Genomic DNA, 18,232 nt, shown 5'->3' with positions numbered 1-18,232 from the left:
TGGAATTCCTTCAAAAGTGTCAGGTATTTCTCTTTTTTTTAATCTTTTTTAAAAATTTTTATTCATTTTTTAGAGAGGAGAGAGAGAGTCAGAGAGACAGAGAGGGAGAGAGAGAGGAGAGAGAGACAGAGAGAGAAGGTGGGGAGGAGCTGGAAGCAACAACTCCCATATGTGCCTTGACCAGGCAAGCCCAGGGTTTCGAACCGGCGACCTCAGCATTTCCAGGTCGACGCTTTATCCACTGTGCCACCACAGGTCAGGCTTGTTGGGTATTTCTTTGCCTATTTTTTCTTTTCCTATTTTTTTTTTTTTAAATTTATTATTGATTTGAAAGAAAGAGACAGAAACAGGAACATTGATCTGTTTCTGTATGTGTTCTGACCGTGGATCTAACTGACAACCTCTGCTCTTAACAACCAAGCTATCTGGCCAGGGCTCTGCCTTAGTCCATATAATGTTGAATAGAAGTAGTAATAGAGGGTAACACTGTCTTACTCCCTTTGCCAGAGGGGAAACTTAGAACATTTATCCACTGCATATGATACAATTACTCTATTAGCTTAAGGAAGTTTCATTCTGTTACTGGTTTGATTAGAGCTTACATCATTGTAATATGGGTTTTATCACATGCTTTTCCTACTGTTGCTTGCTCCTTGCATCAAATTATATTGATTGATTTCCCAATGTTGAATCAACTTTGCATTCCGGGAATAAACCCAGTTTGATCATTATCACATTTTCCTTTTATCTGCTTAGAAATTTTGAGTCATTGTTTCTTTCTTATTTTTTTAGTGAGAGAGAGACAGACAGACAAAAAGGGAGGGAGATGAGAAGCATCAACTCATAGTTGCAGCACTTTAGTTGTTGATTGCTTCTCATACTTGCCTTGACTGAGGGCTCCAGCTGAGCCACCCATTGACCTTCAGCTTAAGTCAGCGACCATGGAGTCCTGTCTATGATCCTGCACTCAAGCCAGATGAGCCAGTGCTCAAGCCAGGGACCACTGGGTTTCGAACCTGGGTCCTCAGCATTCCAGGTCGATGCTCTATTCACTGTGCACCACCAGTCAGGTGGATCTTTGTTTCTTGAGTGAGATTGGCCTTTGTTTTCTTGTACTGTCCTTATCAGGTTTTGTTGGTCTTGTAAAATAAGTTAAGGAATATACCTGCTATTTCTTTTTTTAGATAACATATAATAGAGATCACATGATATTTGTCTGTCTTTTACATAGCGTAATGCTTACCAAGTTCATCCATGTTGTCACAGATGGCAAGATTTCATTCTTTTTTTGTGGCTGAATATTCCATTGTCTATGTATACCACATTTTCTTTTCTTTTTTTTAATTGATATTAGCAAGAAAGGAATGGAGAGAGAGAGAGAGAGAGAGAGAGAGAGAGAGAGAGAGAGAGAGAGAGGAACATCAATCTGTTCCTGTATGTACCCCGACTGGCGATCAAACCCATAACCTCTGTGCTTTGGGAACAATGCTCTAACCAACTGAGCCATCCGGCCAGGGCCACATTTTCTTTATCCATCCATCCATCCACTGATGGACTCTTTCTCTATTATAATGAATGCTGCAGTGAGCATGGGCGTGTATATATCTTTCTGAATTAGTGTTTTCGTTTTCTTTGGAGAAATACCCAGAAGTGGAATTGCTGGAATATAGTAGTTCTATTTTTAATTATTTAAATAAATTTTATACTGTTGTCCATAGTGGCTGTACTGGTTTACATTTCCACCAGCAGTGCACGTGGGTCCCATTTTCTTCACATCCTTGCTAACACTTGTAATGCTGGCCTCGTAAAATGAGTTTGGAAGTCTTCTATTTTTTGAAAGAATCTGGGAAAGATTGGTATTTCAATTCATTCTTTAAATGTACTTTTGTTTGTTGGGAGGTTTTTGATTACTGATTCTATCTCCTTAATAGTAATTGGTCTGTTCACATTTTCTCTTTATTCAATATTCACTCTTAGTGGGTTGCACGTTTCTAGGAATTTATCCCATTTCTTCTAGGTTATCAAATTGGTTGACATATAATTGTTCATTGTAGTCTCAATGATTCTTTATAATGTCTCCTGTTTCATTTATAATTTTATTTGAGTCCTCTTTTTCTTGGTGAGTCTAAAGGTTTGTCTATTTTGTTTCTCCTTTCAAACAACCAGCTCTTAGTTCTGTGGCTCTTTTCTATTATCCTTTTCATCTAGTTTCTCTCATTTTTTGTTATTTCCTTCCCTCTACTAATTTAGAGTTTTGTTTGTTCCTTTTTTTCCTCGTTTTTGAGGATTAATGTTTTGTTTTATTCTTGAAATGGTTCTTAGTACATGAGGTAGGCATTTATTGCTATGAACTTTCCTCTTAGAATTGCTTTTGCTGCATACATAAATTTTTTATTTTCATTTGTTTCAGGTATTTTTAAAAAATTGTCTTTTGATTTCTTTTTTTTTAATTTATTTTTATTTTTTTATTATTTATTCATTTTAGAGAGGAGAGGGGGAGACAAAGAGAGAGAGGAGAGACAGAGAGAGAGAAGGGAGGAGGAGCTGGAAGCATCAACTCCCATATGTTCCTTGACCAGGCAAGCCCAAGGTTTCAAACCGGCGACCTCAGCATTTCCAGGTCGACGCTTTATCCACTGTGCCATCACAGGTCAGGCCTTGATTTCTTTATTGACACATTAGTTCAGTAGCATGTCGTTTACTCTCCACATATTTGTGAATTTTCCAGTTTTCTTCTTATAGTTGATGTTTAGTTTTTATAACTGTTTGTTCAATTATATTTTTATAAAAATTGGTTCATTTCATCTGTATTCTCAAATAATGGCATCACAGCTATGTTCTTTTATCATTTAATGTCTACATATTTCTTAGTAAAGGCCCCCTCCCATTTTAACAGGGTTTAGATATAGCCATCCAATTTACCCATGTAAAGTGTACAATTCAGTGGGTTTTTAATACATTCGGAGCTGGACAGCAGTCACTACAGTCAGTTTAAGAACATTTTTCATCACCCCAAAAAGAAATGTTGCACCCATTAGCAGTCATTCCACATTGTCCCTCAGCCCCCCCCCCCCCACCTTTTTAATGTTTTACTGATTTTAGCAGGAGGGAAAGGGAGAGAGAGAGAGACACAGGAACACTGATCTGGTCCTGTCTGTGCCCTGACCGGGGATCAAACCAGCAACCTCTGTGCTGCGGGATGATGCTCCAACCAACTGAGCTGTCTGGCAGGGCCCTCAGTCCTGTTTCTCCTCATCAGCCCCGGGCAGGCACAGATCTTTTTGTCTCCAGGGATTTGCCTGTTCTAAAATTTTCATAGAAATGTGATTATACAATATGTGGTCTTTTGTGACTGACATCTTTCACTTTGAAGGTTCAGCTATGTTGTAGCATATGTAAGTACTTCATTTTTTATTGCCATATAATGTTCCATTATATGGGTAGACCACTTTTTTTTAATCTATTGGGGTGACATTGGTTAATAAAATTCTATAAATTTCATGTGTACTGTTCCATTATACATCACCTGTACATTGCAACATGTGCCCACCACCCGAACTCTACTGTCACCATCTATTTGACCCCTTTCACCCTTCACTCCTTACCCTTACCCTTCCTTCTGGTAACCACCGTACTATTGTCTGTATCTAAGTTTTGGGGTTTTTTTGTTGTTGTTCATTTATTGCTTTCAGTTTTATATCCCACATATTAGTGAAATAATACGGTCTGTCACGTATTTTGCTTAGCATCATATCTAAAAATGAATAAGTAAAATAAAAATAAATAAAAAAAGAAAATTTTCAGGTGTATACCCAGAAGATGGGTTGCTGGGGGCATATGGTAACTGTATTCCTAACTTTTGAGGAGCCTCTAGATTCTTTTCCATAGTGGCTGTATCAGTTCATATTCCCACAGCCTCCCCAACACTTGTTATTATTTGTCTTGTTGGTAACAGCCATTCTATCAGGAGTGAAGTATCTTTTTGTAGTTCGATTTGTATTTTCCTACTAGCTACTTAAGTTGAGCATCTTTTCATATATCTGTTGACCATTTGTATGTTTCTTGGAAGAAGGATCTATCTGTTCAGGTCCTGCCCATTTTTTAATTAGATGGTTTGTTTGAATTATATGAGATCTTTGTATATTTTGGATATTTATCCCCTTGTCAGAGCTGTTGTTTGCAAATATCTTCTCCCATTTGGTTGGTTGCTTTTTTGTTTTGTTATTGGTGTCTTTTGCTGTGCAGAAGTTTTTTAGTTTGATATAGTCCCATTTGTTTATGTTTGCCTTTATTTCCCTTGACTTTGGGGTCAAATTCATAAAGTCTCTGTAAGACCAAGGTCCATTAGCATAAGTTTAGTGCCTATGTTCTATATAATTTATTGTTTCAGGTCTTTGATCCATTTTGAGTTAATTTTTGCATATGGGACAAATAGTAGTACAATTTCATTCTTTTGTATGTGGCTTTCCAATTTCCCCAACACCCTTTATGGAAGAGGCTTTCTTTTTTATTGTATGTTTTTGGCTCCTTTGTCAAAAATTATTTGCTCAGATCCATGTGGGTTTTATTTCTGGGCTCTCATTTATTCATCAGTTGATGGACATTTGGGTTTTTACTTTTTGACTATTATAATGGTGCCATGAACATTCATGTACAAGTTTTTTGTGCAGTCATATTTTCATTTCTCTTGGACCTTTTTCATTCTTGATACTGGGTATACATATCTTTTTCCTCTCTTTTAAAAACTAATTTTCGCCTGACCTGTGGTGGCTCAGTGGATAAAGCGTCAACTTGGAATGCTGAGGTCACCGGTTCAAAACTCTGGGCTTGCCTGGTCAAGGCACATATGGGAGTTGATGCTTCCTGCTCCTCCCCCTGTTCTCTATCTCTCCCTCTCTCTCTCTAATAAAAATGAATAAATAAAATCTAAAAAAAGTAAATAAATAAATAAAAAATAATTTTCCTAGAGGTTTAGCAGTTATAGTAATTTTTTCAAAGAACCAATTATATGGGTGTTTTTCTATTTTATTAATATCTGCTTTTATAGTCATTATTTCTATTTACTTCTTTAGGGTTGATTTTGCTTTTCTTCTAACTTCTTAACAGGGGTAGTTAGGTATTCATTTGTAACCTTATTTTCTTTCCAACATGCATGTAAAACCACAACTTTCAGTTTGAGATATTGCATCACCAGCATCCCATACATTTTAGTATATAATGTTTGCATCATTCTTATTTTCATTGTAATCTTTTCATTGATCAGTGAATTATTTAAAAATGTATTTTTAAAAAAAAAAATTTATTTATTGATTCTTAGAGAGGAAAGGAGAGGGGGAGGGAGGGAGGGAGGGGGAGAGAGAGAGAGAGAAACATTGAATTGTTGCTCCACCCATTAATGTGGTCATTGGTTGATTCTTGTATGTGTCTCGGCCGGGGATCAAACCTGCAACCTCACGCTAACCAACCAAGCTACCTGGCCAGGGCTAAAAATATATACAGCTCACAAAAATTAGGAGATATTTGAAAATGAATATGAAGCTATAAAATATCCCCTAATTTTTGTGAGCAGTATATTTCTTAAGTTTCAGTAATATGAGAATTTTCTAACTGTATATTTAATATTTGGTTTCTGGTTTCATCACAGTTTCCTTAGAGAACTTTCTCTGAGTGATTTCTGTCTTCTAAAATTTCTTGATTTCCTTTATGGCTCAGCATGTGGTCAGTTTTTGGTAAATAAATACGTAAGTACTTGAAAAGCATATATGCTGCAGCTGTTGGGTATAGCGTAATATATATGCCTATTGCTCAAGTTTGTTAATTGTGTGCCTGACCTGTGGAAGCGCAGTGGATAAAGCATGGACCTAGAATGCTGAGGTTACCAGTTCGAAACCCTGTGCTTGCCTGGTCAAGGCACATATAGGAAGCAACTACTATGAGTTGATGCTTCAAGCTTCTACCCCCCCAATCAATTTAAAAAAAGTTTATTAATTGTATCTGTGTCCTTACTGATTTTTTTGGTCCACTTATTCTTACAGCTGAGAAATACCTTAAAATCTGCCACTGTGATATTGATGTTTGTTCCTCCGAAGTAGTTCTGTCAACTTTTGCTGTGTATATAGTTTGAAGCCATGTTATCAAGTATATGCAAGTTTAGTAAATTATTTTGTTCTGGTGAAGTAGACATTTTATCACTCTTACTGTGGCTTCTTTGACTCCAGTGATGCTTTTCTGTTTGTCTGAAACTACCTTAACTATATATCATCTTTATTTTGGCTAATTTACATGATGCATTTTTCTATCCTTTTACTTTTAACCTTTCTGTATTTTTCGTGGCCCTCTTGAAGGCAATATATATTTGTAGATTTAAAAAAATCTAGTCTGGTAATTTGTGAATCATTTAATTCATTTATATTTAATGTAGCTACCAGTTATTTTTAGATTATGGATAGCATCACATTGTTTCCCACCCATTCTGTTTTTCTTTTCTCTGTTTCATTTGAATGATTACTTTCATATCAGTTTTTTCCTTTATTGGTTCCGAGATCATGCACTCATTTTAATTTTTTTATCATTACCTTAGCACTTACGAAAGTCTAAAGTGTCGATAACTTTTACCTTATTCCTGGTTGAAGCAAGAACATTAAAAATACCTTAGTCGCATTTACTTACCTCTTGACATACATGCTGTTGTCCTGTAATTTAATTTTCTGTATATATGTGTATCTATATATGTTTAAAAGCTGTTCAGATTTAATGTATATAACTTAATGAATTTGGAGATAAGTTTCTGGACATGTTTTAAATCCCTTAACACATTATTTTATATAGTCAGTGTTCCATTAGATTTTTTTACATGTTTGCTTACATTTTCATGGGTCTTCATTTCTTTCTGCATCTGTAACCTTCCATTTTGGGTCAGTTTTCTGTTGCTTTCTGATTTCTTAGTGGGGAGGTATGCTGGATGTGAACTGTGTTTTTGTCTGAGAATATTTCATTTTCATTCTTGATGGGTATTTTCTCTGCAGTACAATATGTACCAGATTGGCAGCTGTTTTGCTATCTGCTTCTTAGAGATACCATTACACAGTCTTTCAGCTTGCATTTTTGTTGTTGAGAATTAAGTCATCCATCTAACTGTTGCTTGTCTGAAAGTAGTAGTTTTCACCCTCAGGATGCTTTTAAGTTTTTCTATCTTGATTTTCAGCTAGGAATTCATTGAGAGTCTTAAATTTGTTGTTTTGACATTTTTCATCATTTTTGGAAAATTTCAGCCATTCGAATAATGCTTATCTTTCTTTTCCTTCCGGAATTCCAGTTAACTGTGTTAGATGTTAGAACTTGTCACTGTATACTTATGTTTCTTACCCCTTTTTATCCTGTGCTTTCTTTCCCTGATCTATCTTCTGAATCAGTATCTCAACTGTGTCCATTGGATGTTAAACCTGTTCATTGATATATATATATATTTTTTTTTTCCATTGATATATTTTTTAATTTTTACAGAGAAAGAGAGAGGAAAGGGAAACAGGGAGCAGCATCACCTCGTTGTTCCTCTTACTTTTCCCATTTAGTTGTGCACTCACTGGTTGCTTCTCATATACCCTGACTGGGGATCGAACCCGGGACCTTGGCGTGCTGGGATGATGCTCTATCCACTGATGCACGTAGACAAGCCTGTTTATTGAATTCTTAATTTCAGTTTTTGTATTTTTCAGTTACAGAATTACTCTTTGCTTCTTTTATTTAAAATTTTTTAAAGTTTTTTTTTAAGGTTTTATTTATTGGATTTTAGAGAGAGAGAGGGAGAGAGAGAGAAGGGAGAGTGGGAAGCATGAACTCATAGTTGCTTCTTGTATGTGCCTTGAAAGGGCAAGCCCGGGGTTTCAAACTGGTGACCTCAGTGTCCCGGATTGCCGCTTTACCAACTGTACCACCACAGGTCAGGCTACTCTTTGCTTTTTAAAAAATCTCCTATGTTAGCCCTGGCTGGTTGCTCAGTGGGCTGGAGCGTTGTCCTGAAACACCAAGGTGGCGGGTTCCATTCCCCATCAGGGCACATGTGGGAAGTGACCAGTGGACACACAACTAAGTGGAACAACGAATGAATGCTTTAAATCAATTTTTAAAAAATCTGCTATGTCACTTTTTATAGTTTCTACTTCATTGCTGAGATAATTAAGTGTCATTGTCACCTCCTTGAACATAGTAAGCATAATTTAAATTTTATGGTTGATTTTAATATTTGGAGTGCCCGTGAGTCTCTTTTTGTTGTTTGTTTCTATAGCTTACAATCTTGTTCTTTTGTCTCCTCATGTATCTGATTGCCTTTAATCGTATGCTGAAAAATTGTTGAAGAAATTATTTGAGGCCAAGGATGATAACTCCCAGAAAGATTTTTTTTTTTTTTGGTGGCATCTCCTTGAGGGAATCTAGGATTACTTAGTCTAATCCTCGGCTTTTGAGATTTTTCTGGGCCAACCAGATGACTCGGGGCCAAGTTGCATTTAGTGTATGGCCTGGTTAATTTCTGGTTCACCCCTATTTTAAGGTGCAGCCCTTCAGGTTCCTGACCTGAAGGTGAGGGAAGAGGAGTTTTCTTTTATCCTTCTCGGCCTATCAGTTTGTCAGGTAGTTTAAGCTCTAGTGTCTAATGGATTGCTCGGCTCACATCTCTGAATTCCAGTCCTTGAACGGCTTCAGCACAGTTTGGTAATCAAAGCCATTCGAATTTAATAACTAGGATATCATGGGGGCCGTGGGAACCCCTCATGGTTTGCTAGGGATGCAACTACATGTCTTATTGCTAGCTTTCTATGACCCCAAAGCCCTAGAAAAGCTTCAGGCGTCCCCTCTGCTGTCGCCTGCTCTGCCTTTAGTCCCAGAGGCGACAGCCCGGAAAGGGGAGCCCAGCAGTTCAGGCAGTTAGATCAAGATGTACACATCGCTGCATTCCTTTCTGTGACCTTTAATTTGTACACTGTATCACTTGCTCACACTGTCTTGAAACCTTTCAAAGTTTGAATCTTACCTCTCTGGTTTTTCTTTTTTTTTTTAGGACAGTTGTCTTCAGCCTTTTCTTCGAGGTTTTTATCGTGAATTGCTGCATGTCAAACTGGCCAACGTATCCTATAGTTGAAGTTTCACCAGTTGACAAATTGGAGGTAAGGAGTATATATCTGTGCTGTCTCCCTGTAATATAGTAGAACAAAAACTTTTGTGAAGACTGGGCCATGTTGCCATTACTTCCACCCTGATCCCTTTTGTACTTCTAAGAGCAAAAAAAAGATGTTCAGATGATTTCATGTGTTTCGATTTAGGCCCTCAATCAGGACCCTAAGCAAGTTTTTTGTACAATTCATTTGTTATTGGAAAGCTTACCAGCAAATGGAAGGATAATGTAGCAGTTGATTTGAGTAAAGGGGGCTAATCAGCCCTACCTAGGGCCCAGACCCCCAGTGCTTAGAGCTGGCGCAGCTCTAAGGAGTGCGTGTATTTGCTCATACTCCACTTCCTCGTTTTTACTGTAATTTCCTTACTCTTAGATACTTGTTTAATAACTGACTTGTATAGATGATAAATCTAATATTGTTTTTTAAATTAAAAAATATATAAAATTTATTGACCTTAGAGAGAGAGAGAGAGAGCAAGAGAAATATCAGTTCCACACATCCATGTCCTCATTGGTTGACTTTTGCATGTCCCCTGACTGGGGACCGAACCTTCAACCCTGGTGCATTGGGATGTTGCTCCAACCAGCTGAGCTACCTGGCCCAGGCAAGGGTATATACATTTTTTTTTCAAGTGCATGGGAGAGAAAAATGGGCAGTAAGGGAGAGAGATGGGAAGCATCAACTTGTTGCGGCACCTTAGTTGTTCGATTGCTCTCTCACACATGCCTTGCCGGGGCAGGAGGGGAGCTCCAGTTGAGCACTGACCCCGTGCTTAAGCCAGTGACCATAGGGTCATGTCTCTGAGCCCACGCTCAAGCCGGGGGCCCTGTGCTTTAGCCAGATGAGCCTGCACTCAAGCCAGTGACCTCAGGATTTTGAACTTGGGTCCTCAGCATCCCAGGTCGACTCTCTGTCCACTGCACCATCACCTGGTCAGGCGAGGGTATACATTTTTAAATGTAATGCAATTCTTACTTTGGTAGATCTGTATCAAGAAAAACTATTTAACAATATCAGCTTTGATTTTCAGATAGCTTGTCTTACCACCTTATAAAGATGTTTCCACTCTTTTTAACAGCTGTTCCCTGGTATAATAACATATGTGGGTATGTGTTGTGACTTAAACACTGGGCAAGCTGTTAATGAGGCCTGTTATATAATTTTGGCTTTTAAGCAAGTTTTTAAATCCCTCTAGCCTTCAGTTACCTTCTTGGCTGAAACAAGGTTGGGTTCAGGGTTTCTTAGCCTTGGTACTATTGACATTTGGGCCAGAGAATTTGCTGTCAGGGGCTTTCTTGTGTACTATAGGATATTGTGCGTCCTCCCTGGACTCTGCCACTAAATGCCAGTTAGCACCCCTCCCCAGTATGACAACCAAAAATGGCAGCAGACATTGACAGATGTGCCTTGCGGGGCAGAATCTTCCCCAGTTGAGAACCACTGGGTTTGATGATATGTAGAGTTCCTTCCAGCTTTATCATTTTAATACATATATTTTTAATTCTATTTTTCTTTGCATCCCAGTTTAAATGTTATCTCTTCCATGAAGCTTTCCTCAGTGTTCCTTTTCCTTGTCCTACCTTAACTGTTTCTTTTTCTGACAACGTATTTATAGGGCTTCGCCCTACTCACTTTTATAACTGTGGTTCTCTCACTTTGAGGGTCTGAGTCTTCTGTAGTTCAAGTGGAGTGCTCTGATTTTATTAACTGAGGGAACAGGGCACTCGGGTGTGTTGTCAGGCTAGACATTGTTAAAGAGATGGTCATCAATGGCATTTGTGTAAATCTTGCAAACCCTTACGGTAGGAAATTTCTATAGCTTGTGATGTTGAATTTCAAGGTTAATAAGACTGATAACTCATTTTAAAAAAATTTTTATTTATTGATTTTAGAGAGAGAGGAAAGAAGAGAGAGAGAGAGACAGGAACATTAGTCTATTCCTCTATGTGCCCTGATCAGGGATTGATCAGCCTTTGTGCTTTGGAGTGATGAAACTGATAACTTATTTTTTAAAATCTATTAGGAGACAAGAGTCTCCAATAGAATGTGAAGGAGCAGCATAAAACACATTGAGGCTGCATTTAAGAAAAATAAAGTCACATAAAACTTTATAATAAGCCTGACTGGGCGGTGGCGCAGTGGATAGAGCATCAGACTGGGATACGGAAGACCCAGGTTTGAGACCCCCGAGGTTGCCAGCTTAAGTGAGGGCTCATCTGGTTTGAGCAAAAGCTCACCAGCTTGAACCCAAGGTCGCTGGCTCGAGCAAGGGGTTACTCAGTCTGCTGAAGGCCCGTGGTCAAGGCACGTATGAGAAAGCAATCAATGAACTAAGGTGTTGCAATGAAAAACTGATGATTGATGCTTCTCATCTCTCTCCGTTCCTGTCTGTCCCTGTCTATCCCTCTCTGACACTCTCTCTGTCTTTGTAAAAAACAACAACAAAAAACACCTTTATAATAGAAGAACCCTGGCTGGGACCTGCCCTGTGGTGGCGCAGTGGGAAAAGCGTTGACCTAGAGCACTGAGGTCATGAGTGTGAAACCTTGGGTCTGTCCGGTCAAGGCACATACGAGAAGCAACTATGTACAACTTGATGCTTCCCGCCCTCGCCTTTCTTTCTCCTCTATCTAAAATGAATAAATAAAATCTTAAAAAGAAAAGGAAAAAGAACCCTGGCTGGGTTGCTTGGTTGGTTAGAGCTTCATCCTGAAGCTCAGAGGTTGCTGGTTCAATCCCCAGTCAGGGCACATACAGGAACAGATTGATGTTCCTGTCTCTCTCTCTTCTCTTCCCCTCTCCCTCCCTCCCTCCCTCCCCCCCCTCTCCCTTCCTCTCTCTCTAAAATCAATAAATTTAAAAGAAAATAATTCTAAGTCACTATTTCTCAAAGCAACCCACAGTAAGAAATACATTGTAATCATTTTTTGAATTAGTATTAACCATTACTATGTGTGAAGCACTCTAATATTTTCTATTAAGTATTTAAAAGCAAACCAAACATGTCACCCTCTAAATGTATTACTTAATATACTAAGAGGTCACAAGCCACCGTGGTTCCAAGTAATACAACGAGGAGATAAACGGCCGCTGACGTACGTTCACAACAGGTTGTCCTGTCTATTTCTTTTTTTGATAATGTCATTTAAGAATCAACCCACCAGAGACCTCAAAACATCTCAGCTGGAGCAAAGTAGTTTTTCAAGTGTTTCAAAGTCCTACATTTTGTCATTGACACTAAGTATTCAGTGCGTACAAGATATTGTAGCTGAAAGAACGTTTGGTTTTCATTCTCAAGATTTCTAGTGCTAAAACCGAGAGGAAAATAAACTATTTAAACCATTATTTCAAGTGCTGCCAGTGATAGTAACAGAAAGACTTGAGTAGGCATTTCGGGAGGGGAGGGCGGGAAGCTGCGCAGAGCGAAGCTGATGAGGGAGTGTTGGCATGGATGTGGGTGGGGTTTGCATTGTCATGTCAGGGAACTGGAGAAAGCAATCACACCGGGTAGAAGACAGTATTCGTGTATGTGCAAAGCACTTCTTGCTCATACTTGAAGTTCATTTTTTGGGGAACGTTTAAGATAAAGTAACAGAAATTAAGATAAAAAGTATGGTAACGTGCCGAGATGATCCAGTACAAACGAGGTATGTTATTTTAGCTATACTGTGGTTATAAAATGAGGTTGAGTCAGGAGATTAATTAGAAACGTGTGTCTGATGGCTCTGCTATAAGCCAACACTTGCCCTGAAATTATAAAGTTAACATTGAATTCCTAGGTTTACCAGGAGTGAAGGTAGCCTCTAAGTGATGGGGAGAGAGAATGCTCATTTGTCTAAATAAGCCAATAAAGCTACTACTATTCTATATATAAATTGTTCTTTATGGAACAGAAATAGGTTATATAGTAGTCAGCATTTTAAGAAAAGTTATATGCTATTTTGGCTGCACAACCGAAAATTTTATACATGCTTGATAGGCTCGGGCTCATCCTTTCTTCTCTAAATAGAATGGGGGGGGGGGTGCTTAGACCGTGAGTCACAACCAGGTATGCTGCAAAAGCCTGCAGAAAATGAGCTGTGGACTCGCTTTCGTCTTTCTGAACTGCTTCTCTCTTCAGTGGGATAGTAGAGTTTAATTGCTGTAGAAGATGTTTGTGACCTAAAGGAAAAGAAGATTCAGCTTGCGATGACTTGGGAAAGAACCACCTACCCTAAAACTATGGTCTAGCCTCTGTCTCCTGTTACATTAAGACACCAGGAGTGTAGGAGGTTTTGTCATTCTTCCATACTGAGTTTGGAAGTTAGCAAAAGGATAACTATCTCATTTTGTCAGCCTTCCAGACTACTGACAAGAAGGTGCTTTCAGAACTGGCGATGTGACTAAGACTCCTGTGCCAGGGCTCATAAACCATCTTGAGGTAATGAAAAGCATTTGTTTTACGTAGATTTTCTTTTCCGGAGCAGTTTTAATTTTTCAGAAAAATTGAGAAGACAGTACGGGGAGTTCCCATACACCCTGCACCCAGTTTCCTGTTATTACCAGCTTACATTAGCATGGCACATCTGTTAAAATTAATTAACCAGTATTGAAACGTTGTGATTAACTGACGTTTATACTTTAATTTCTGTTTCCTTAGTTTTTACCTAACGTATGTTTTATTTCAGAATCCCACCAGGGTCCCATATTACGTTTCGTCGCCATGTCTCCTTAGGCAAACTCTTAGCTGTGACAGCTTCTCAGACTTCCCTTGTTCCCATGACCTTGTCAGTTTTGAGAACTGATCAGGTATTTTGTGGAATGGCCCTCGATTGGGATTTGTCCGATGTTTTTCTCATGATTAAATTGGGGGTGCGGGTTTCGGGGAGGAAGACCACATAGGTCAAGTGTCCTTCTCCCAGTCTCATCACATCATAGCAACGTGATTTATCACTGTTAATGTTGACTTTGGTCACTTGGCTCAGAGGGTATTTATCAGGTTTCCCCACTGTAAAGTTAGTCTTTTTTGAAAACTGCTTTGCATACTGTGGTGTCTGGAAAGAATTCACTAGGTATAGTCCACACTTAAGGACGGGAAAGCTATGCTCCATATCCTTGAGGGTGTTCTACATAATTATTGGGAATTCTTTTACATGAAAGGTTATGTCTCTTCTCCCCCATTTATTTATTTATTCAATCATTTCTTTTGTCAATATGAGCTCATGGATATTTATTTTATACTTTGAGTCATAATCCAGTACTGCTCTATTTTGTTGCTCAGGATTCTCCGGCTTCGGCCATGGGAGCACTTCTGGCAGGCCCGGTGTCATTTTGACATGCCCACATTGTCGTCGGGTTTTTTTTGTTTTGTTTGAGCACTTACTTATTTGCACCACAAGACATTCCAAACTCATCCTAAATCACCCTTGTTCCTGTTCTAGCATCAGCAGTTTCTCCCCAGAGCTCTGCTTTTATTGGAGAATGAATGAATGCCTTTGGAAATTGAGATCTGGGTGCTAGTTGTGCTCCTTGCTGCTGGAGTGTTGCTGTGTCTAGGCCCTCATAGCTGAAGTCTTGTGTATATACTTTGTGTATATGTATGCGTATCTATAAATATTTCTGTGTGTCCCTTTCTATATAATAGAGGTCTATGTTTATCTGCTGAACATGAGCTCATACTGATGTCTTCAACTCGGATAGATCAGTCTGGTCTTTTCCTCTTGCTTATCTGTAACCTCCCACTCCAATAGTTAGAAACATAGTTCCCACCATGTAGGTAACAGTATCTGAATTGTTAACCTGTCCTCGTATGGGAAACAACTTGATCAACTAGAGTACAGAGCTTATGTATAGTTCCTTTTGTCTTCAAAGACTCCACTCATTTCCAGTTACGTAGGTCAGCACTGTTCCTCTATCTCCTGCGTGACACTGTTTCAAACATTTTTGTAATACAGTTAGGTTCTGTCACACTGTGTCTATTTCTTCCTGGGATCCCCGATCTCCTAAAAAGATTTTTTTAAATTTGCATACTTTAAGATTCACTCTTTGTTATAAAGTTATGTGGATTTTGACAAGTGCATAATGTCATGTATCTACCATCATAGTCTCATATAGAATAATTTCACCGCCCTATAAATTCTCCTGTGCCTCACCTAGGAAGCCTCCCTTTCTTGGCACAATCCCATGGGAACTGATTTTCTTTTTAAAGATTTTATTTACTGCCTGAACAGGCGGTGGTGCAGTGGATATAGTGTCGTCCTGGGACGCTGAGGATCCAGGTTTGAAACCCCGAGGTTGCTGGCTTGAGCGCAGGCTCATCAGCTTGAGTGAGGGTTTGCTGGCTTGAACATGGGATCATAGACATGACCCCATGGTCCCTAACTTGAGCCTAAGGTTGCTGGCTTGCACAAGGGGTCACTGGCTTGCTGGAGCCCCCCGGCCAGGGCACATATGAGAAAGCAATCAATGAACAACTAAGGTGCCACAATTATGAGTTGATGCTTCTCATCTCTCTCCCTTCCTGTCTGTCTTGCTGGCTGTCTCTCTCTCTCAGTTGCTTTCAAACAAATTGATTGATTGATTTTAGAGAGAGGAGAGAGAAGGGGGGAGCAGGAAGCATCAGCTCCTAGTTGCTTCTCATATGTGCCTTGGCTAAGCTTTCAAACCAACGACTCCGCATTTCAGGTTGAGGCTCTATCCACTGTGCCACCACAGGTCAAGCAACTACTGATCTATTTACTGTCTTATAGTTTTGCCTTTTCCAGAATGTTCTTGAGATATTTTTTAAAATAAATTTTTATTAATTTTAATGGGGTGACATCAATAAATCAGGGTACATATGTTCAAAGAAAACATGTCCAGGTTATCTTCTCATTCAATTATGTTGCATACCCATCACCCAAAGTCAGATTGTCCTCCGTCACCTTCTATCTAGTTTTCTTTGTGCCCCCCCCAAGCACCACACTCTTGTCCATGTCCCTTGAGATATTTTTAAAGTCACTTTCTAAAGGTACCTTTGCCCTGGCTGGGTAGCTCACTTGGTTAGTGTTGTCCCAATAAGCCAAGGTTGCAGGTTCAGTCTCCAGTCAGGTCATACACAAGAATCAGCCAACAAATGCATAAATAAGTGCAACAACAAATTGATGTTTCTCTCCCCCCCTTCTTTTCTCTCTCTCTAAAATCAATAAGTAAAAATTAAAAAATAAAGTCAACCTTTGATTTCTCTAACAATTTATGTGTTAAAATATTACTAATAAATAAGAAATAAGGCTTTCCCATTTAATTTTTTAAATACTACCATGTGAGGCCATTAAACTTTGTTTCATTTTTTATATACTCCTACCTCCTGTGGCTGACCTCAGCTCTGGGAGGAGATCCCGAGTAGAGGCGCACATTACCAGGCCTGCATAGGTGGCTGTTCGCAAACAGATATCCACTTGTGGGGAGGAGCAGCAAGTTTACATTTAATCTCAGTATGCTTCTGTTTGTTTCTGGGGCTTTATTTAACTTGACGATGCTTTTGATGATTCTTTTAATGTGACTTTTTTTTTTTCTTAGAGAGAGAGAGAGAGAGGGAGGGAGGGACAGACAGAAAGGGAGAGAGATGAAAAGCATCAACTTATAGTTGCGGCACTTGAATTACTCATTGATTGCTTGGCTTGTCATGTGTACCTTGACCGGGAGGCTCAAGCAGAGCCACTGCCCCTTTGCTCAAGCTGGTGAGCCCGTGCGTAAGCCGGCGACCTTGGGATTTTGAATCTGGGTCCTCAGTGTCCCCAGTCAATGCTGTATCCACTGTGCCACCGCCTTGGTCAGGTACACATATTTTTATTGGACTGGTCTGCCTTAGAGTTTTAGCAAGTTGCCAAGATAGGACTCCTGTGACTACTGTAAATTATAAATTCCCTTATTCTGAAAATGAGAAGTAATCACCCCATTAAAATTAATAAAATCTATTTCAGTATCAAAAAAAAGGTGGACAGTTCAAACCCTGTTTTAGAAAAAAATGTTATATCAACACTAAAGACTTTGAAATAATTTACATTTTAAATTAAAGTATAGATTGTTAACCTGGTAGAATCTCTTGGTATTTCAGATTTGGGATGTTTTAAAAGGGGCAAAGTGGAAAAATACACATTGATTCAGTAGACTAAACCTACTTTTCTTTTTCCCTAAGTATTCACAAATTGTCCTACAGAGGAGATCGCTGATCCCCAATATTTTATTGGGATGGGTGTACATGGGGCAAGGTTCATCTAATTCTATCTTACTCGTTAGATTGGTTTAGTATAGTAAAATTGTCATTTAACAAACATTTTAGCAGGTACCAGGTAAGGTTCTGGAAATGTATTGGTGAACATGGCATGTCCCTGAATAGAACTAGGTTTTGTTTGCTTTTGTTTTGACTTTTTGGAAATAATTCCAAATTTTAAAAAATTGCAAGAAAATGATACAAAAGAACACCATGTATGCTTTACCCAGATTCACCTGTTAACATTTTTATTGTTTGCTTTCTAATTTGCTGGCTCTTTATGCGCATGTGTGTGCATGTGTGTTTGTATATACATGCATATACATATATATTTTTCTTTTTTTTTCCTTTTTTATTTTTTTTAAGATTTTATTTATTCATTTTAGAGAGGGGAGGGAGGGAGGGAGAGAGAGAGAGAGAGAGAGAGAGAGAAAGAAAGAGAGAGAAGGGGGAGGAGCAAGAAGCATCAACTCCCATATGTGCCTTGACCAGGCAAGCCCAGGGTTTTGAACCGGCAACCTCAGCGTTTCCAGGTTGACGCTTTATCCACTGTGCCACCACAGGTCCGGGTACATATATTTTTTTCTTGAATCATTTGAGAGTAAGGTACATGTGTCATGCCCTTTACCCCTAAATGCTTCATTGCCTAATCCTAAAAATAGGGACACTCTCATATATAATAACCAGAGCACAATTATCTAGTCAGTAAATGTAGTAAATTCTATAAATTTAGCATTAATAGAAGACTTTTTCTAATCTACCATCCACATTTCAGTTTTTTTAATTGATCCATTCATTGTTGAAAAATATCTTCCTCAGTTAATATAGGATT

At 38.8% G+C, this 18,232-nt stretch overlaps 1 protein-coding gene across 8 annotated transcripts in view; it reads left to right on the top strand.

Annotated features, from left to right (window-relative positions):
* Positions 1-18,232, top strand: part of TAB3 (TGF-beta activated kinase 1 (MAP3K7) binding protein 3) — a 65,971-nt gene that overhangs the window by 11,906 nt on the left and 35,833 nt on the right. For 6 of the 8 annotated variants that reach the window (XM_066356072.1, XM_066356073.1, XM_066356069.1 and 3 more), the window contains exons 2-3: positions 9,056-9,161; positions 13,506-13,590. The gene's annotated coding sequence lies outside the window, so the exon portion shown is untranslated. Of the gene's footprint in view, positions 1-2,490; positions 2,651-9,055; positions 9,162-13,505; positions 13,591-18,232 lie in introns of those variants that run through there. The other 2 variants (XM_066356070.1, XM_066356075.1) reach the window with 2 other exon arrangements.

This window comes from Saccopteryx leptura, chromosome X, assembly GCF_036850995.1.
Source record: "Saccopteryx leptura isolate mSacLep1 chromosome X, mSacLep1_pri_phased_curated, whole genome shotgun sequence".
Lineage (NCBI taxonomy): Eukaryota > Metazoa > Chordata > Mammalia > Chiroptera > Emballonuridae > Saccopteryx > Saccopteryx leptura.
Note: the sequence above shows the minus strand (reverse complement) of the source record. Positions and strands in the feature narration are given on the sequence as shown.